Source organism: Dama dama, chromosome 19, assembly GCF_033118175.1.
Source record: "Dama dama isolate Ldn47 chromosome 19, ASM3311817v1, whole genome shotgun sequence".
Classification (NCBI taxonomy): Eukaryota; Metazoa; Chordata; class Mammalia; order Artiodactyla; family Cervidae; genus Dama; species Dama dama.
The window spans coordinates 95,330,176-95,353,112 of record NC_083699.1 but is presented as its reverse complement, the minus strand read 5'-3'; the positions used below and the strand labels follow the sequence as shown (position 1 = coordinate 95,353,112).

The 22,937-nt window shown below is 36.6% G+C and overlaps 1 pseudogene; it reads left to right on the top strand.

Annotated features, from left to right (window-relative positions):
- Positions 1-5,160: 5,160 nt before the first annotated feature.
- On the top strand, positions 5,161-21,824 carry LOC133074133 (olfactory receptor 4A15-like; annotated as a pseudogene).
- The last annotated feature ends 1,113 nt before the right edge of the window (positions 21,825-22,937 follow it).

Sequence of the window (22,937 nt, the reverse complement as noted above, 5' to 3'; positions counted from 1 at the left end):
GAAGAATATGAAAATATTCTGAAAATATGATGAATATGAAAATATTCTTAAAATATGAAGAATATGAAAATATTCTGAAAATATGAAGAATATGAAAATATTCTGAAAATATGAAGAGTAAGAAAATATTCAGAAAATATGAAGCATATGAAAATATGTGCAAAGTATGAAGAATATGAAAGTATTCTGAAAATATGCAGAGTATGAAAATATGTGCAACATATGAAGAGTATGAAAATATTCTGAAAATATGAAGAATATGAAAATATTCTGAAAATATGAAGAGTTTGAAAATATGTGCAAAATATGAAGAATATGAAAATATTCTGAAAATATGAACAGTATGAAAATATGTGCAAAATATGAAGAATATGAAAATATTCTGAAAATATCAAGAGTATGAAAATATTCAGAAAATATGAAGAATATGAAAATATTCCGAAAATATGAACAGTATGAAAATATGTGCAAAATATGAAGAATATGAAAATATGTGAAAAAAATGAAGTGTATGAAAATATGTGCAAAATATGTAGAATATGAAAATATGTGCAAAATATGACGAATATGAAAATATTCTCAAAATATGTGGAATATGAAAATATGTGCAAAATATGATGTATATGAACATATTCTGAAAATATGCAGAGTATGAAAATATGTGCAAAATATGAAGAATATGAAAACATTCTGAAAATATGATGAATATGAAAATATGTGCAAAATATGAAGAATATAAAAATATGTGAAAAATATGTAGAATATGAAAACATCTGCCAATTATGAAAATATGTTAAAAATATGTAGAATATGGCAATAAGTGCAAAATATGATGAATATGAAAATATTCTGAAAACATGAAGAATATTAAAATATTCTGAAAATATGAAGAGAATGAAAATACTCTGAAAATACGAAGAATATGAAAATATTCTGAAAATATGAAGAGTATGAAAATATGTGCAAAATATGAGGAATATGAAAATATGTGTAAAATATGGAGAATATGAAAATATTCTGAAAATATGAAGAATATGAAAATATTCTGACAATATGAAGAATATGAAAATATTCTGAAAATATTCTGAAAATATGAAGAATATAAAAATATTCTGTAATTATGAAGAATATGAAAATATGTGTAAAATATGAAGAATATGAAAATATGTGCAAAATATGAAGGATATGAAAATATTCTGAAAATATGACAAATATGAAAATATTCTGAAAATATGAAGAGTATGAAAATATTGTGAAAATATTCTGTAAATATGAAGAATATGAAAATATGTGCAAAATATGAAGGATATCAAAATATTCTGAAAATATGACAAATATGAAAATATTCTGAAAATATGTAGAGTATGAAAATATGTGCAAAATATGAAGAATATGAAAATATTCTGAAAATATGATGAATATGAAAATATGTGCAAAATATGAAGAATATGAAAATATTCCTCGCAGCCTGACCAAAAAAAAAAAAAAAGTATAAGTATTTCTAAAACACTGAATCTTGTTTCCTGCAGACTGACTTCTTTCTGTCTTGTTCTCATTTTTCTTAAGGATCTGAACATAAATGCTGAGGCAGAAGGTATGGTGATCAGCAGCATCATTTGAGTCAAGACTCTATGTTACAAGTGACAAAAATCTATTCAAACTGGCTCATATAATGGCAAAACACAGGATCAGGTTTGCCTTCAGGTATGACCAAACCCACATATTCAAACAAGGCCCGCAGAGTTTATCTCTCTCCGTCTCTTGGCTCTCCTTTCCTCCGTCTGCATTCTTGGCTGAACTCTGCTTTGTTTGTGACAAAGAGACCAGAAACTCTAGGCTTAATGGAAAGAGAGAGCTGTTCTTTCCCCACGTGTGTGTGTGTTAAGCCGCCTCAGTCGTGCCCGACTTTTTGTGACCCGATAGACTATGGCCAGCCAGACTCCTCTGTCTACGGGATCTTCCAGGCAAGAATACTGGAGTGGGCTGCCATTCCCTCCTCCAGGGGATCTGTCCAACCCACGGACAGAACCTGCGGCCTGTGTCTCGCATCTCCTGCTTTGGCAGGGGGGTTCTTCACCACTAGTGCCACCTGGGTCCCAGGGGTGCCTCTCACTGGCTCAGCTTGGGTCACATGCCCATCCCTAAACCAATCATTGAGATTCTATTTGTGTAAGACCTGCCCTGGAGCAAGGGAAATGAGATCAGCTCTACTTGAACCACAGAGAATATGAGCAGGCAAAGTGTAGGAGGAAGGGTAGGGTCCCAAAAGGAAATCAGGTACCACTAACAGAAAGGGTAAATGATTGCTGAGAAGACCAGACTGGCAGCTGTCATCATCTTCATTTGTCCAGAAAGAGGTTGAAGAGGGCCATCAGATGGGCTGGCAAAAAGAAAGTGATTAAGCCTTTTGCCACTATTGATGCTATGCATGTGCTTAATGATAACAGATGAGATTCAGTGCCAGTGAGCAGCTGCAGGAAAGAGCCAGCAGGGTTGGGAGTGGAAGCCAAGCGGCAATCCATCTCACAGCCTATGCGTTCCCCCAGGTCTGTTTTACTACATGAAATGCCCAAACTGACTCAGGCACTTTTCAAGTTGCAAAACTTGCACTCATGCTCAGCAGATATATTTAAAACTGTTTTACAACCAACAGTTAAACAGAAGGAAATTAAGGGAGAAAAATCAGGGATACAGCTTCATGCATAAAACTCAACCATACAATTAACAGAGTCCATATTAATCACATGTCTGTTAGGCCTCAGTGGTTTGGTAGTTTTTCGTCGGCAGAAATAAGCCAATCCTGATAGGCAAAGATGGTTGATGTCAGTATAACTGAAAGACTTTAAACATAGGGCCCCTATCATTAATTAATCAAGTAATTACTCTCTTAATGCCATATTTGGTAACTAGGTTTTTAGCACTTTTCCCCCTTTAGCTCTAGCTCTTTATCATACCAACATTCCTTTATCTAGACGTTCCAGTAGAAGATGAGATGTGTTTTTAATCATAATAAAAATGCTTGTATTTGTAGATCAATTTGTACTCTATAAAATCGCTCACTAGAGTCTTCCAGCAGCCTTTGCAGATAAGCAGGACAAATATTATTCTCCCAAATAACTGCCAGAGTGTCTGGCTTGGACTCAGACTTGCAAAATGCCAATAGAATCCCATTCTCTTGCAGGTGGAGTAAGGCATCGTCTCATTCTGATGGCAGAGTCTTGGTTCCGGGGTGATGCACAGAACAGCATCACCCTTAGTACTTATAGTCCCCGAGGACACGAGTCAGCACCACACAACTCCAAAGGCGTTGCATGTGCCTGGGCTTGAGTGGAACCACAATTCTCTCGAGGGGGAGAAAAGCAATCAAATAGAAAACATGAATTCACAAGATAATATTTCACAAGATAATAAAAACGTGCTTTAATGTTGCTCCCACTCATATTGTGGTTAGGAATCCTTCATGAAATGCATTATCCCATTAGTCCTCAATCTCTGTAGATCAGAAGTACTGTCATCTCTATGATGGTGAGAAATCTTATAGGAAACAGACAAGGTCCTGCATTGCTGAGAGACCTCATAGCTTTTAGATTAATCTTTCTCAGGGCTGATAATACAATTAATGTATTCAGGAAGTGACTCTTTATTTTAATAAGAAAAATATTGGCTCCTTGAATTAATAATACTTATTGGCTTTTTGCATGACTTTGAGGCCCATTCTTGGAACTACTATCCTGAAAAATGATAATTATAAAAAGGTAACTGAATTTACTCTCTAAAGCATTCATTTATCCATTCATTTAGTCAATAAACTTGCAAGGACACGATGCCAAGTTCTACAGTGGTGCAGAGTATGTAAAGATGAAAAGTTATAGTCCCTTAATTCAGTGGCTAGCCATGCAAGTCAATCATTACAGCAGTAGCAACAAATAATGCCAGATGTTTCTGAGCACTTACCATAGTCCAGGCACTGTGCCAAGTGCCTTCTCTGTAATTTGTAATCTTTCCCACAGCCAATGAGGTAGATATTATTAATAATACCATTTTACAGATGAGTAAACCTAGCCCTGAGAAGTGAAAAAGTAGAAGCAGTGACAGACTTTATTTTCTTGGGCTCCAAAATCACTGTGGATGGTGACTGCAGCCATGAAATTAAAAGATTCTTGCCACTTGGAAGAAAAGCTATGACAAACCTAGACAGGTATTAAAAAGAGACATCACTTTGCTGGCAAAGGTCCATCTAGTCAAAGTTATAGTTTTTCCAGTAGTCTGGTATGGATGTGAGAGTTGGTCCATTAAAAACACTAAGCATCAAAGAACTGATGCTTTTGAACTCTGGTGTTGGAGAAGACTCTTGAGAGTCCCTTGGACTGCAAGGAGATCCAACCAATCAATCCTAAAGGAAATCAACCCTGAATATTCATTGGAAGGACTGATGCTAAAGCTATAGCTCCAATTCTTTGGCCAACTTTTGCAAAGAGCCACCTCATTGGGAAAGAATCCAATGCTGGGGAAAATTGAAGGCAAAAGGAGAAGGAGGCAGCAGAGGATGTGATGGTAAGGTATCACGATATGACTTTGAGCAAACTCCAGTACATAGTGTAGGACAGAAGAGCCTCACATGCTCCAGTCCATGGGGTCACAAAGAGTCAGATATGACTTAGCAACTTAACAACAACAACAAACTGAGGCTCCCATTATTTTAGTGACTTTTCCAGTTGGATACGAAGCTGAGAGCCAAGCTCAGGCAGTCTGACCCCATAACACATTCTTTTAGCTCTGTAACTCATACTACATATGCACTAGTCATAGTATATGGAGAAAGTTTGGTGGTTGCCCAAGGGAAGAGGCTGTACAATATCCATGAAGGAATTAGGTAAGCATCACAGGGGAGAGAGGATCTAGGTTGAGACCTAATGGACTTGTAATACTTGTTCAGGCTAAATAGCTTGCAAAGAGCATCCCAAGTGAATGCATCAGGGAATGCATGCAGCAAGCACAAAGCAGGGAGAGAAGCCTGGTACATTCTATGATGGAGAGCTAGATCCCAGGAGCTTGGGCACTGAGCAAAGACTGGGGAGAATGGAAGGCAAGGCCAGTGAGGAAGGCAGGATCTGAATACCATGCCTTATTATATAAGGTATCTATGAGCAGCAAGTGGCGATGGTGCTGGAGCGGCGAGCGGCCGAGAGGAGACACCCCATGTCCAAGGTAAGAGAAACCCCAGGAAGATGGTAGGCGCTAAGAGAGGGGGGTCAGAGGGCAGACAGACTGAAACTACAATCACAGAAAACTAACCAATCTAATCACATGGACCACAGCCTTGTCTAACTCAATGAAACTAAGCCATGCCGTGTTGGGCCACCCAAGACAGATGGGTCATGGTGGAGCATTTTGACAAAATGTGGTTCACTGGAGAAGGGAATGACAAACCACTTCAGTATTCTTGCCTTGAGAATCCCATGAACAGTATGAAAAGGCAAAAAGATAGGACACTGAAAGATGAGCTGCCCAGGTCGGGAGGTGTCCAGTATGCTACTGCAGATCAGTGGAGAAATAACTCCAGAAAGAATGAAGGGATGGAGCCAAAGCAAAAATAACACCCAGTTGTGGATGTGACTGGTGATAGAAGCAAGGTCCAATGCTGTAAAGAGCAGTATTGCATAGGAACCTGGAATGTTAGGTCCATGAATTGGAAGTGGTCAAACAGGAGATGGCAAGAGTGAACACTGACAGTTTAGGAATCAGTGAACTAAAATGGACTGGAATGGGTGAATTTAACTCAAATGACCATTATATCTACTACTGTGGGCAAGAATCCCTTAGAAGAAATGGAGTAGTCATCATAGTCAGCAAAAGAGTCTGAAATGCAGTACTTGGATGCAATCTCAAAAAAGACAGAATGATCTCTGTTCGTTCCCAAGGCAAACCATTCAATATCACGGTAATCCAAGTCTATGTCCTGACTAGTAATGCTGAAGAAGCTGAAGGTGAATGGTTCTATGAAGACCTACAAGATCGTTTAGAACTAACACCCAAAGAAGATATCCTTTTCATTATAGGGGACTTGAATGCAAAAGTAGGAAGAAAATAAAACACCCAGAGTAACAGGCAAATTAGGCCTTGGAGTACATAATGAAGCAGGGCAAAGGCTAATAGAGTTCTGCCAAGAGAACGCACTGGTTATAGCAAACACCCTCTTCCAAGAACACAAGAGAAGACTCTACACATGTACATCACCAGATGACCAACACTGAAATCAGATTGACTATATTCTTTGCAGCCAAAGATGGAGAAGTTTTATACAGTCAGCAAAAACAAGATTGGGAGCTGACTGTGGCTCAGATCATGAACTCCTTATTGCCAAATTCAGACTCAAATTGAAGAGAGTGGGGAAAACCACTAGACCATTAAGGTATGACCTAAATCAAATCCCTTATGACTATACAGTGGAAGTGAGAAATAGATTTAAGGGACTAGATCTGATAGACAGAGTGCCTGATGAACTATGGAAGGAGGTTCATGACATTATACAAGAGGCAGGGATTAAGATCATCCCCCAGAAAAAGAAATGCAAAAAGGCAAAATGGCTGTCTGAGGAGGCCTTACAAATAGCTGTGAAAAGAAGGGAAGTGAAAAGCAAAGGAGAAAAGGAAAGATATACCCATTTGAATGCAGAGTTCCAAAGAATAGCAAGGACAGATAAGAAAGCCTTCCTCAAAACCAGATCTGAAAGAGACATGTGTACCCCAATGTTCATCGCAGCACTGTTTATAATAGCCAGGACATGGAAGCAACCTAGATGCCCATCAACAGACGAATGGATAAGGAAGCTGTGGTACATATACACCATGGAAGATTACTCAGCCATTAAAAAGAATTCATTTGAATCAGTTCTAATGAGATGGATGAAACTGGAGCCCATTATACAGAGTGAAGTAAGCCAGAAAGATAAAGACCAATACAGCATACTAACACATATATATGGAATTTAGAAAGATGGTAATGATAACCCTATATGCAAAACAGAAAAAGAGACACAGATGTAAAGAACATCTCTCTCCCCTTCTGTGGGAGAAGGCAAGGGTGGGATGTTTTGAGAGAACAGCATTGAAACATGTATATTATCAAGGGTGAAACAGATCACCAGCCCAGGTTGGATGCATGAGACAAGTGCTTGGGCCTCGTGCACTGGGAAGACCCAGAGCAATGGGGTGGGGAGGGAGGTGGGATGGGGGATCGGGGTGGGGAATACATGTAAATCCATGGCTGATCCACGTCAATGTATGGCAAAACCCACTACAATATTGTAAAGTAATTAGCCTCCAACTAATAAAAATAAATGGAAAAAAAAAAAAAGAAAGCCTTCCTCAGTGATCAGTGCAAAGAAATAGAGGAAAACAATAGAATGGGAAAGACTAGAGATCTCTTCAAGAAAATTAGACATACAAAGGGAAAATTTCATGCATAGATGAGCTCAATAAAGGACAGAAATGGTATGGATCTAACAGAAGCAGAAGACATTAAGAAGAGGTGGCAGGAATACACAGAAGAACTGTACAAAAAAGATCTTCATGGCCCAAATAACCACAATGGTGTGATCATTCACCTAGAGCCAGACATCCTGGAATGTGAAGTCAAGTGGGCCTTAGGAAGCATCACTACAAACAAAGCTAGCAGAGGTGATGGAATTCCAGTTGAGCTATTTCAAATCCTAAAAGATGATGCTGTGAAAGTGCTGCACTGAATATGCTAGCAAATTTGGAAAACTCAGCAGTGGCCACAGGACTGGAAAAGGTCAAATTTCATTCTAATTCCAAAGAAAGGCAACGCCAAAGAATGCTCAAACTACTGCACAATTGCACTCACCTCACACACTAATAACGTAATGCTCAAAATTCTCCAAGCCAGGATACAGCAATATGTGAACCGTGAACTTCCAGATGTTCAAGCTGGTTTTAGAAAAGGCAGAGGAATCAAAGATCAGATTGCCAACATCTGCTGGATCATTGAAAAAGCAAGAGAGTTCCAGAAAAACATCTATTTCTGCTTTATTGACTATGCCAAAGCCTTTGACTGTGTGGATCACAATAAACTGTGGGAAATTCTGAAAGAGATGAGAATACTAGACCACCTAAACTGCCTCTTGAGAAATCTGTAGGCAGGTCAGGAAGCAACAGTTCTAACTGGACATGGAACAACAGACTGGTTCCAAATAGGAAAAGGAGTACATCAAGGCTGTATATTGTCACCCTGCTTATTTAACTTATATGCAGGGTACATCATGAGAAACACTGGGCTGGAAGAAGCACAAGCTGAAATCAAGATTGCCGGGAGAAATATCAATAACCTCATATATGCAGATGACACCAACCTTATGGCAGAAAGTGAAGAGCAACTAAAGAGCCTCTTGATGAAAGTGAAAGGGGAGAGTGAAAAAGTTGGCTTAAAGCTTAACATTCAGAAAACTAAGATCATGGCATCTGGTCCCATCACTTCATGGGAAATAGATGGGGAAACAGTGGAAACAGTGGCTGACTTTTTTGGTGGGGGCACCAAAATCACTGCAGATGGTGACTGCAGCCATGAAGTTAAAAGACACTTACTTCTTGGAAGCAAAGTTATGACCAACCTAGAGAGCATATTAAAAAGCAGAGACAACACTTTACCAACAAAGGTCCATCTAGTCAAGGCTATTGTTTTTCCAGTAGTCATGTATGGATGTCAAAGTTGGACTATAAAGAAAGTTGAATGCCAAAGAATTGATGCTTTTGAACTGTGGTGTTGGAGAAGACTCTTGGGAGTCCCTTGGACTGCAAGGAGATCTAACCAGTCCATCCTAAAGGAGATCACTTGAAGTGTTCATTGAGTATTCATTGGAAGGACTGATGCTGAAGCTGAAACTCCAATACTTTGGCCATCTGATGTGAAGAGCTGACTCATTTGAAAAGACCCTGATGCTGGGAAAGATTGAGGGCAGGAGGTGAGGGGGATGACAGAGGATGAGATGGTTGGATGGCATCACCGACTCAATGGACATGGGTTTGGGTAGACTCCAAGAGTTGGTGATGGACAGGGAGGCCTGGCATGCTGTGGTCCATGGGGTCGCAAAGAGTCGGACACGACTGAGTGAACTGAACTGAACTGATGTAACTGTCCAGTTATGAAACAAATCTGTCATTTAATTTTGTCTGGCAAGTCATAGCTCTCACTGCCTGATTAACATCAGAATGAACTTACCCTTAGATTGTTGGGGTCTAGTCACATTGGTAAATAGGCTAATTTTACTGCTATTGTTTAATGCCAAAGGTCTCTTTGCAGAAAGATTTTAATATCATGTTTATTTTGGTTTCATTTGAAATCATAAGGGAGATTTTAAATGTTACAAATTATCTATGGAATCTAAGTTAATCAGTTTAGATTCACAAATTTGAATACATCAAGTTGTATCCTTACTCCACATAATCACAAATGTGTGTAAATGTAATTGATCTCAAAAGACTAGAAGAAAATGGGCCAATATTTTAATAGTTACCTCTAAATCCTGGAGAAGTTTTATATAGTTTCTAAATTTTCCATAGTGAAAGCATATCACTTTCAGGAGTACAGAAAGAAATTTTTGTAGAGTGGAAACCAGATATTTTAAAATTCAGCATAATGCACACACATAGTTCAAAAGTCAAATTTGTCTGAAAGGACTAATAATGAAAATAATATTCTGTTCTTCACTCTCACCCTGTCTTAACTCCCCAAAATCAGCCCACTAACTCTATAACTTGTTTATTCTGTAGCTACATCAAAATTCTGTATTTCTTCTATGATTCTACAGTAAATGTGAGTTTATATACAATGTCTGAATTTGTCCATTTTAGATATTCAAGTTGCTGCTATAAGATTCAGCTCACTTATATCACCTCACATCTATCTTCCCCAATTTCCCTGTGTAATTATGACACATATTTATTTCTCTATTGTTTGGCTATCTTTGAAATTTTAGGCAGTAAACATATACCAAATATAGTCGGTCTCTTAACATCCACTTGGGTTTAAAGAGAACACTGGTGCTCTTAGACTTATCTTTAGCTCTGCTGTCTTCCTTTTCTGACATTCCAATCGTAGAGCATTCCAGGTGATAACATTTACATTTGGTTCTATAATTAAAATTACATCTTCCATGCTTTCTCTATCAGTATATTTTAAAATTTGTAAACTAATAACAACATTTTACATCATTGCGACTTAGTAAGAATTATTCACGGAGGAGTCAAGTGGTATTCTGTGAAGTTAACTTTCTCCTTATACTTGTTTTTGTTTCTTCTAATTCTCACAGTATTTTTAAATTTTCCATGACAACAGATATTCTACAACATCTCCTTTTGTCCCAGGAGACCTCTCCCCTAGAGCCACCTGTCTACCTGTTTTACCTGGACTGTATGTTCTGCAGGTACAGTGGACAGTTTGACTGATTCCCCAAATCCATTCCATCGCAGACAATGACTGAGGAGACAGTCATGTCCCCTCATTAGACTGAGTGTCCCCTCAGTGAGGACGTTCCAAACACCATTCCTAAAGTTCCAGCAGTCTACAACACTTCCTATTTCCTTCTCTACTTTATTTATTACACCAACACATATCGCTTTATAGCATAGTTGCTTTTCATCTCTTCACTGGAATGTAAGCTCCATGAAGGCAGGAAAGTTTGTCTTTATTTTCTGTTTCTTTTCCCATATATTTCATATAATTTCATATTTTTCATATATTTCATATGTTTTCATATATGTCATACATTTCATATATTTTCACATATTTCATATCTTTTAATATATTTTCATATACTTTCATATTTTTTATATATTTTCATATTCTTCATATATTTCATATATATTCATATTTTTCATCTTTTCATATATATTCATATTCATCATATATTTCCATATATTTCATATCTTTTCATATATTTCATATATTTTCATATTCTTCATATTTTTCATATTTTTCATATATTTTCATGTTCATCATATATTTTATATATTTTCATATATTTCATATATTTTCATACAATTCATAAATTTTCATATATTTTCATATATTTCATATGTTAATACATTTTTAAATTCCTCATATTTTTCACATATTTTCATATTCTTCATTTTTTCATACATTTTCATAGTCTTCATATTTTCACATATTTTCATACTCTTCATATTTTTCATGCATTTTCATATTCTTTATATTTTTCACATATTTTCATATTCTTCACATTTTTCACACATTTTCATATTCTTTATATTTTTCACACATTTTCATATTCTTCGTATTTTTCACACATTTTCACTTTCTTCATATCCACATATTTTCACATTTTTCATATTTTTCATACATTTTCATATTCTTCATATTTTTCACACATTTTCATATTCTTCATATTTTTCATACATTTTCATATTCTTCATATTCTTCATATTTTTCATACATTTTCATATTCTCCATATTTTTCATACATTTTCATATTCTTTGTGTTTTTCATACATTTTCATATTCTTCATATTTTGGACATAATTTCACATTCTTCATATTTCCAGAATATTTTCACAGTCTTCATATTTTTCACATATTTTCATATTCTTCATATTTTTCACATATTTTCATATTCTTCATATTTTGCACAGATTTTCATATTCTTCATATTTTCAGAATATTTTCATATTCTTCATATTTTGCACATATTTTCATATTCTTCATATTTTGCACATATTTTCATATTCTTCATATTTTCAGAATATTTTTATATTCGTCATATTTTCAGAATATTTTCATATTCATCATATTTTCAGAATATTTTCATATTCTTCATATTTTGCACATATTTTCATATTCTTCATATTTTCAGAATATTTTTATATTCATATTTTCAGAATATTTTCATATTCATCATATTTTCAGAATATTTTCATATTCTTCATATTTTTAGAATATTTTCATTTCCTTCATATTTGCACATATTTTAATACTCTTCATATTTTCAGAATATTTTTATATTCATATTTTCAGAATATTTTCATATTCCTCATATGTTGCACATATTGTCATATTCTTCATATTTTGCACATATTTTCATATTCTTCATATTTTTCGAATATTTTCATATTCTTCATATGTTGCACATATTTTCATACTCTTCATATTTTCAGAATATTTTCATATTCTTCATATTTTGCACATATTTTCAGAATATTTTCATACTCTTCATATTTTCAGAATATTTTCATATTCATCATATTTTCAGAATATTTTCATATTCTTCATATTTTTCACATATTTTAATATTCTTCATATTTTTCATATATTTTCATATTCTTCATATTTTGCACAGATTTTCATATTCTTCATATTTTCAGAATATTTTCATATTCTTCATATTTTGAACATATTTTCATATTCTTCACATTTTGCACAGATTTTCATATTCTTCATCTTTTCAGAATGTTTTCATTTTCTTCATCTTTTCAGAATATTTTCATATTCTTCATATTTTGCACATATTTTCATATTCTTTATATTTTGCACATATTTTTATATTCTTCATATTTTGCACATTTTCATATTCTTCATATGTTGCACATATTTTTATATCCTTTATATTTTGCACATATTTTTATATTCTTCATATTTTTCACATATTTTCATATTCTTCACATTTTTCACACATTTTCATATTCTTTATATTTTTCACACATTTTCATATTCTTCGTATTTTTCACACATTTTCACATTCTTCATATTTTTCACACATTTTCACATTCTTCATACATTTTCATATTCTTCATATTTTTCACACATTTTCATATTCTTCATATTTTTCACACATTTTCATATTCTTCATATTTTTCACACATTTTCATATTCTTCACATTTTTCACACATTTTCATATTCTTTATATTTTTCACACATTTTTATATTCTTCGTATTTTTCACACATTTTCACATTCTTCATATTTTTCACACATTTTCACATTCTTCATACATTTTCATATTCTTCATATATTTCACATATTTTCATATTCTTCATATTTTTCACACATTTTCATATTCTTCATATTTTTCAGATATTTTCATATACCTCATATTTTTCATACATTTCATATTTTCCACCTATTTTCATATTCTTCATATTTTTCATGCATTTTCACATTCTTCATACATTTTCATATTCTTCATACATTTTCATATTCTTCATATATTTCATATTTTTCATATATTTTCATATTCTTCATATTCTTCATATATTTTCATATATTTCATATGGTTTCATTTTTTATGTACCCTGACTTCTGTGCTTTACTTGCCAGCTTTATTGGGATGCATACTGGATAACTTTCTGAGAGGTCATTTTTTCTAGGCCCTTGAATGTCTTAAAAAGTTTTCATTTATCCCTTCATTGATATCTTGGGTAGGTTGGGACTATATGTTGAAAATTTTAATGTTTCCGAATTTTGAAAACATCAGTCAAATTGCCCATTACCATCCACTACTAATTGATGGGATGTTTGGGTGATCTGGTTTTACTCTGAAAAACAGCATTGCCACATCTAGCAAGTAAAAATATAGGATATACAACTAAGTTTGCATTTCAGATAAACAAGGAAATTCTAGAAACATACTTATTCTAAAAAATTACTTATTGTCTATTTGAACTTCAACGTTAACCAGCTGTCCTGTATTTTATGTTAACACTATTGGGACATTTTTAGGGATGTTCTTTTTATCCTTAACATTCTGAAATTTCACAGTATTTCTGGTTGTGAGTCTTTAAAAGAAAAAAATCTTTATATTAGTGCTTGAGCCCCAAGAAAGAGGGTATGATTATTATTGACATAATAATGTTTAAATAATGAGTCATTATTGCTTCCAGGCTCTGGCTGTCTATCAGCTTGAGTCTGGGGAACAGGAACAAGAAAAAAAATGTAAAAAGTTTCATCAGTCTTAGGATTTGAAAATCTTTAGAGTAATTATCAGAGTGGAAGCATGAGATGACTATAACCTATTTCATACAGAGCCTGGTTATCTAGTAGAGTTGTCTGGTTTCAAACCTTGCCACCCAACTGGCATTTCATACAAGTATCAGTGAGCAACCAACATTTAGGCTGAAGAGCCTCGTTTTATAAGAGTGAATATTCTAGACACATCCCAGATTTACCATGTAATTGCTCCACAGTGAAAACACAGCATAGATGTCTCCAAAGGAGAAAATTATTTGCTTGTGAGATGCATATTTCCTGTGGTTATCTCTGAGTGAACTAGCCAAAAAGTAAGTGAAGAGGTGAGAGACAAGAAGTAATCACTTTGCAAAGTAGTGGTAAAATCAACCAAGGTAAAACTGGTTTAAAGAAATTCGGAGAACTATAGAGTTGAGAGATAAATTTTTAAAACTGACTTTAGAGTCAGTTATCTAGGTCAGCCCGCCTTTTATAGGTGACACTACCCAGGCTAACAGAGTGGAAGAGACTTGCCCAGAGTCACCAAACCAGACTAGACCAGTTCCCGATTCCCAGTCCAGTGTTTACTCCCCTTCATTGCTGCTGTGGGTTAGGACCTATTGCACAACAGCTCTATTTAATCATCCTGACAGCAATCCTGAGAATGATAAACTTTCTCTGCAACAATCTGACTCAGCTCAGGGTAGCAGCTTCACCAAATGCCCCACTAAAATGCAGTCAACTCCAAGGGGAGGTGAAAAAAAAGGAAGGGGGAGGTGGTCCAGAGGGCTTGGACCTACTATTATCCATAGTAGATATTTCCCACTTATTCTCTCATGGTACACTATTTATTGTCTGAGAAGCACTGAATAAGTCTATATCTACTTTATTAAATTGTCTCTTTATTGTCTGATTCTATTATAAGAATATAAGTTCCATACAGGAAGGAATTTTCCTTTTTTTATTAAATGCTGTGTCCTCACCTGTAGTATCATTCATGGAATAAAATAAGTACCTAAAATTTAAAAGTAAAATAGTTCAATTAATATCTAGTTCTTACACCTGAAAAGGTAATAAAATATGTTTTGTATATTTTTCATTACCAATTTCAGAGAAGGCAATGGCAATCCACTCCAGTACTCTTGCCTGGAGAGTCCCATGGACCGAGGAGCCTGGTAGGCTGCCGTCTATGGGGTCTCGAAGAGTCAGACACAACTGAGTGACTTCACTTTCACTTTTCACTTTCATGCATTGGAGAAGGAAATGGCAACCCACTCCAGTGTTCTTGCCTGGAGAATTCCAGGGACAGCGGAGCCTGGTGGGCTGCCGTCTATGGGGGTCACACAGAGTTGGACAGGACAGAAGCGACATAGCAGCAGCAGCAGCAACACCAATTTAGATATAAGAGATAGATTTTTTTTTTTTAATTTATGGTAAGAAGTCTGCCTGCAATGCAAGAGACCAGGGTTTGATTCCTATATCAGGAATAGCCCCTGGAGAAGGGAATGGCTACCACTCCAATATTATTGCCTTGAGAATTCCATGGATAGAGGAGCCTGGAAGGCTCATGGGGAACCTAACAGAGGAAACTGACTGTTTCATGGGGTCGCAGAGTCAGGCATGACTGAGCAACTAACATGCTTAATTTTTTTTTTAATGGATAAACACCTACTTATTATGTCTTAATTGTTGATAAAAATTTTATATGTTTAGCCAAATGTAGGGTAGAATAAATTGAGTCATAAATGAAAGAAAAGAAAAATGTCCTAGGGCAAATAAAGAAATACATGATGAGCTAATCTTCACTGGGACAAAATGATTGGGTTGGTATTTTGTTCCTGGTTGTCAGTAGCCTTAAAATGGTGCTGAAGCTGATTTTTGTCTCCATCATTGTGACCTTAATTCTGTGATTTGGCTTAGTAGTATCTTTAAATACAGGTGCACTTTTAAAATGTAGTAGAAAATCCCAGTGAATTTAATTAAGCAAGAGTCAGTCTTGGACATTTTCCAATTCTAAGACTTAATAATAAATGTCACTAGAAAGAATAAAATGTCCAGTGATCTTTGCCCCTAGTGGGCAAAAAGAGAATATCCTTTTAAGAACTGATAGAACGTTTTCAGAAGGTCCTTCTTAGGCTTAAAGAACTGAAGGTGTGGATATCAAAATATCAAAACAGAGAGAGAGAGAAAAGAAAAGAAAACAGCACAGGAATGTATCTCCAAATCTCAAATCAACTAGTCTGGCCACACCAACAGAACTGATTGAGAACTAAACAATTGAATTTTTTTTTTTTTAAAGGTAGTAAGGAAAGAAGTTACTTATGATAAATTTTCCTGGGAAATGTCTAGTTGCTATCTTCCTGTGTAAACATAGAGCTTGGTGGTCTTTTCAATAAATTGTTTAAACATGGTAAACCTTTGTTTTTTTGTAGTTGCCATGGTATTTCTCTTAAACAATCTACAATTCAATTAAAATGTCTTTGAATTTTCAATCAGAAGATTCCATGAAAAAAAATTAATGGACAGTTGAATGAAATAAAATATTTTCTCAAGTAATAACGCAGCCTTTCACTCTTTGTTGTAATACTAGAAGAAAGAAGAATTCCAGGTTTTTATGAGCAACATAAAAAAGCTTTCTTCAGATTGTGAGCAAGCCTCCACAAGGTAAGACTGATAAGAAATCATGGCAACCAGTCTTCACAATGGTGTGACTTTATTATGTAAGAAATTTAATCATTTTGAAATAAATCAAAATTAGGTTCCAGTTCCACTTTTATCACTTAACACTGCTTGACTTTGGGGAAGTTAGCTAGATGCTCTGATCCTCATTTTCTTAGACTATAAAATGGTAATTGTTCTTGTTGTTTAGCTGCTAAACTGTGTTCAACTCTTTCTGCTACCTCGTGGTCTGTACACTGCCAGGTTCCTCTGTTCATGGGATTTCTCAGACAAGAATACTGGAGTGGGTTGCCATTTACTCTTCCAGGGGATTTTCCCAACCCAGGGACTGAACCTCCATCTCATGCTTTGAAAAGTGAGTTCATTACCTCTGAGCCTCCAGGTAAGCTCAAAATGTTGACTACACTTCTTTTAACTGCAAATGTTAAATGTGGTACATTAAATTGTGAATGATTGATTGGAATCCACTGTTAGAGTTTAGAGCAGTTGAGTAACATAATCAGAACAAGATTAAAAGAGTAAAGTTTGGACTACTTCAAGAGAACAAACTGAAGACCAGAATAAAAGTGGAGAGATTCGGAAAGCTATGGCAGTTGGCAAAGAAGGAAATGGGGGACAGGAAATGACCAAATTTGTGTTATATTTTAAAAATAGAAACAGTAGGATTTAGTTAAAAGTATCAATAAGTAATATGAGAGCCAAAAGGGAGTGAAACATACTGCTGTTGTTGTTGTTTTTAATTTGCTGACCAATTACATCAAAGGTGGGACTATGCAATGAGATGGAAGACACCTTTTTATTGTGTAAAATTTAAAATTTGTTTTATAAATATTAAACTGATATTCAACCAAAAAAAGTCCAAAAATGCTGACTATACAAGTCTAGGAATTTGGTTAGAGATATGGACTGGAAACACAAATTTGACTGCTTCACTATTTATTGGTCAGAAAAAAAGAAGAATAGTAACTAAGCTGAGAGGAGCTACTCCATGTTCAAGGTCAGGAGGGGCGGCCGTGAGAAGATACCCCTCGTCCAAGGTAAGGAGCAGCAGCTGCACTTTGCTGGAGCAGACGTGAAGAGATACCCTGCATCCAAGGTAAGAGAAACCCAAGTAAGATGGTAGGTGTTTTGAGAGGGCATCAGAGGGTAGACACACTAAAACCATAATCACAGAAAACTAGCCAATCTGATCACAGGACCACAGTCTTATCTAACTCAACGAAACTAAGCCATGCCGTGTGGGGCCACCCAAGATGGTGGGGTCATGGTGGAGAGGTCTGACAGTATGTGATCTACTGGAGAAGGGAATGGCAAAACACTTCAGTATTCTTGCCTTGAGAACCCCATGAACAGTACGAAAAGGCAAAATGATAGGATACTGAAACAGGAACTCCCCAGGTCTGTAGGTGCCCAATATCCTACTGGAGCTCAGTGGAGAAATAATTCCAGAAAGAATGAAGGGATGGAGCCAAAGCAAAAATAATATCCAGTTGTGGATGGGACAGGAGATAGAAGCAAGGTCTGATGTTGTAAAGAGAAATATTGTATAGGAACCTGGAATGTTAGGTCCATGAATCAAGGCAAATTGGAAGTGGTCAAACAGGAGATTGCAAGAGTATGAGTGTTGACATTCTAGGAATCAGCAAACTAAAATGACTGGAATGGGTGAATTTAACTCAGATGACCATTATATCTACTACTGTGGGCAGGAATCCCTTAGAAGAAATGGAGTAGTCATCATGGACAACAAAAGAGTCAGAAATGCAGTACTTTGATACAATCTCCAAAATGACAGAATGATCTCTGTTCGTTTCCAAGGCAAACCATTCAATATCACTGTAATCCAAACCTATGCCCCAACCAGTCATGCTGAAGAAGCTGAAGTTGAATGGTTCTATGAAGACCTACAAGACCTTTTAGAACTAACACCCAAAAGAGATGTCCTTTTCATTAAAGGGGGCTGGAATGCAAAAGTAGGAAGTCAAGAAACACCTGGAGTAACAGGCAAATTTGGTCTTGGAGTATGGAATGAAGCAGTTCAAAGGCTAATAGAGTTTTGCCAAGAGAACGCATTGGTCATAACAAACACCCTCTTCCAACAACACAAGAGAAGACTCTACACATGGACATCAACAGATGGTCAACACTGAAATGAGATTGATTATATTATTTGCAGCCAAAGATGGAGAAGCTCTATACAGTCAGGAAAACAAGACCGGGAGGTGGCTGTGGCTCACATCATGAACTCCTTATTGCCAAATTCAGACTTAAACTGAAGAAAGTAGGGAAAACCACTAGACCATTCAGGTATGACCTAAAACATATCCCTTATGACTATACAGTGGAAGTGAGAAATAGATTTAAGGGACTAGAACTGATAGAGAGCCTGATGAACTATGGATGGAGGTTCGTGACATTGTACAGGAGACAGGGATCAAGACCATCCCCATGGAAAAGAAATGCAAAAAGGCAAAATGGTTGTCTGAGGAGGCTTTACAAATAGCTATGAAAAGAAGAGATGTGAAAAGCAAAGGAGGGAAGGAAAGATATTCCCATTTGAATGCAGAGTTCCAAACAATAGCTAGGAGAGATAAGAAAGCCTTCCTCAGAGATCAATGAAAGAAATAGAGGAAAACAACAGAATGGGAAAGACTAGAGATCTCTTCAAGAAAATTAGAGATACCATTGGAACTTTTCATGCAAAGATGGGATCGATAACGGACAGAAATGGTATGGACCTAACAGAAGCAGAAGATATTAAGAAGAGGTGGCAAGAATACACAGAAGAACTGTACAAAAAAAAGATCTTTCACTACCCAGATAATCACGATGGTGTGATCACTCACCTAGAGCCAGACATCCTGGAATGTCTGGTGGGCCTTAGAAAGCATCACTACGAACAAACCTAGTGGATGTGATGGATTTCCAGTTGAACTATTTCAACTCCTGAAAGATGATACTGTGAAAGTGTTGCACTCAATATGCCAGCAAATTTGGAAAACTAGGAAGTTGCCACAGGACTGTAAAAGGTCAGTTTTCATTCCAATCCCTAAGAAGTGAAGTGAAGTCAAGTGAACTCGCTCAGTCATGTCCGACTCTTCGCGACCCCATGGACTGTTCCGTTCAGTTCAGTTCAGTTCAGTTGTTCAGTCGTGTCCGACTCCATGCGACCCCATGAATCACAGCACGCCAGGCCTCCCTGTCCATCACCAACTCCCAGAGTTTACTCAAACTCATGCCCATCGAGTCGGTGATGCCATCCAGCCATCTCATCCTCTGTTGTCCCCTTCTCCTCCTGCCCACAATCCCTCCCAGCATCAGGGTCTTTTCCAACGAGTCAACTCTTCACATGAGGTGGCCAAAGTACTGGATCTTCAGCTTCAGCATCAGTCCTTCCAATGAACACCCAGGACTGATGTCCTTTAGGATGGACTGGTTGGATCTCCTTGCAGTCCAAGGGGCTCTCAAGAGTCTTCTCCAACACCATAGTTCAAAAGCATCAATTTTTCTGCACTCAGCTTTCTTCACCATCCAACTCTCACATCCATACATGACCACTGGAAAAACCATAGCCTTGACCATATGACCCTTGGTTGGCAAAGTAATGTCTCTGCTTTTTAATATGCTATCTAGGGTGGTCATAACTTTCCTTCCAAGGAGTAAGCATCTTTTAATTTCTTGGCTGCAGTCGCCATCTGCAGTGAATTCGGAGCCCAAAAAAATAAAGTCTGACACTGTTTCCACTGTCTCCCCATCTATTTCCCATGAGGTGATGGGACCAGATGCCATGATCTTAGTTTTCTGAATGTTAAGCTTTAAGCCAACTTTTTCACTCTCCCCTTTCACTTTCATCAAGAGGCTCTTTAGTTGCTCTTCACTTTCTGCCATAAGGGTGGTGTCATCTGCATATCTGAGGTTATTGATATTTCTCCCAGCAGTCTTGATTCCAGCTTGTGCTTCTTCCAGCCCAGCGTTTCTCATGATGTACTCTGCATATAAGTTAAATAAGCAGGGTGACCATATACAGCCTTGACATACTCCTTTTCCTATTGGGAACCAGTCTGTTTTTCCATGTCCAGTTCTAACTGTTACTTCCTGACCTGCATACAGGTTTCTCAAGAGGCAAGTCAGGCGGTCTGGTATTCCCATCTCTTTCAGAATTTTCCATAGTTTATTGTGATCCACATAGTCAAAGACTTTGGCATAGTCAATAAAGCAGAAATAGATGTTTTTCTGGAACTCTCTTGTTTTTTTGATGATCAGGCAGATGTTGCCAATTTGATATCTGGTTCCTCTGCCTTTTTTAATACCAGCTTCAACATCTGGAAGTTCACGGTTCACTTATTGCTGAAGCCTGGTTTGGAGAATATTAAGTATTGCTTTACTAGCGTGTGAGATGAGTGCAATTGGAAAAACATACTTGTTCCATGTACTTTTCTCTGACTTCTTTATCATTTATAGAAAAGATTTATATTTATATTTATATTTATATTATACTATTTGTTCTATTGACATTATTCCCAAAACAATCACTGACTTACTTATGAGAAACAGACTATTTCCTTCCAGTCTTATATGACCCAAGTCTTTGTAGGTCATTTATTTGCTGGTGCAGAAGTCATTCTTCTGATGGTGGTGGTCTATGATCGATACATAGCCATCTGTAAACCTCTTCATTATTTGATCATCATGAATTGGAGGGTGTGTGTTCTCATGCTGCTGGTGTCCTGGACTGTTGGTTTTCTGCACTCATTGGTTCAATTTCTCTTTATTTATCATCTCCCTTTCTGTGGCCCCAATGTCACTGACAACTTCCTGTGTGGCATGTTCCCTTTAATGAAGTTGCTTGCACTGATTGGATTATGATAGCTAATGGTGGAGCAATTTGCACTGTTGTCTTCTTCATTCTCTTAGTGTCCTATGGAGTCATGTTATCTTCCCTGAAGACTCATGGTTTGAAAGGGAATCACAAAGCCTTCTACACCTGTGCATCCCATATAATGGTGGTCATTTTCTTTTTTGTTCCCTGTATCTTTATGTATGCAAGGCCTAATGTCAACTTTCCCATTGGTAAATCCATAGTAACGGTTTTAACTTTCATATCCCCATGCTGAGTCTTAATCTACACCCTGAAAAATGCAAAAACGAGAAATGCTATAAGGAGACTCTAGGGTAAAAATATGACCTTAGTTGGAAGAGGGCTGTTTCTATCATAGAAGTCATGATATTCATTCATTCTTTCACAGAATCAAGGAATAGTTAAGCTATCAAGGATTCCACTTAAAAATTTATCTCCTGTGGGTTCTGTTCAGTTCAGTTCAGTTGCTCAGTAGTGTCTGACTCCGCAACCCCATGGACTGCAACATGCCAGGCTTCCCTGTCAATCACCAACTCCTGGAGTTTACTCAAACTCATGTCCATCGTTTTGGTGATGTCATCCAACCATCTCATCCTCTGTTGTCCCCTTCTCCTCCTGCCCTCAATCTTTCCCAGCATCAAGGTCTTTTGCAATGAATCGGTTCTTTGGATCAGGTGGCCAAAGTATTGGAGCTTCAGCTTCAGCATCAGTCCGTTCAATGAGCATTCATTGAATAGCCATCCTCTTTTAGGATGGACTGGTTGGATCTCCTTGCAGTCCAAGGGACTCTCAAGAGTCTTCTCCAACACCGTAGTTCAAAAGCATCAATTCTTCAGTGCTCACCTTTCTTTATAGTCCAACTCTCACATCCATACATGACTACTGGAGAAACCATAGCTTTGACTAGATGAACATTTGTTGGTTTGTTAGTAAAGTAATGTCTCTGCTTTTTAATATGCTGTATAGGTTGGTCATAGCTTTTCTTCCAAGGAGCAAACCTCTTTTAATTTCACAGCTGCAGTCACCATCTGCAGTGATTTTGGAGCCCCCCAAACTAAAGTCTCTCACTGTTTCCATTGTTTCTCCACCTATTTGTCTTGAAGTGGTGGGACCAGATGCCATGATCTTTGTATTCTGAATGTTGAGTTTGAAGCCAACTTTTTCACTCTCCGCTTTCACTTTCATCAAAAGGCTCTTCAGTTCTTCATTGTTTTCTGCCATAAGTGTGCTGTCAACTGCATATCTGAGGTTATTGATATTTCTCCCAGCGATCCTGATTGCAGCTTGTACTTCATCAAGTCCAGCATGAAATATTCTGCATATAAGTTAAATAAGCAGAGTGAGAGTATACAGCTTTGAAGTATTTCTTTCCTAATTTGGAACCACTCCATTGTTCCATGTCCTGTTCTAACTGTTGCTTCTTGAC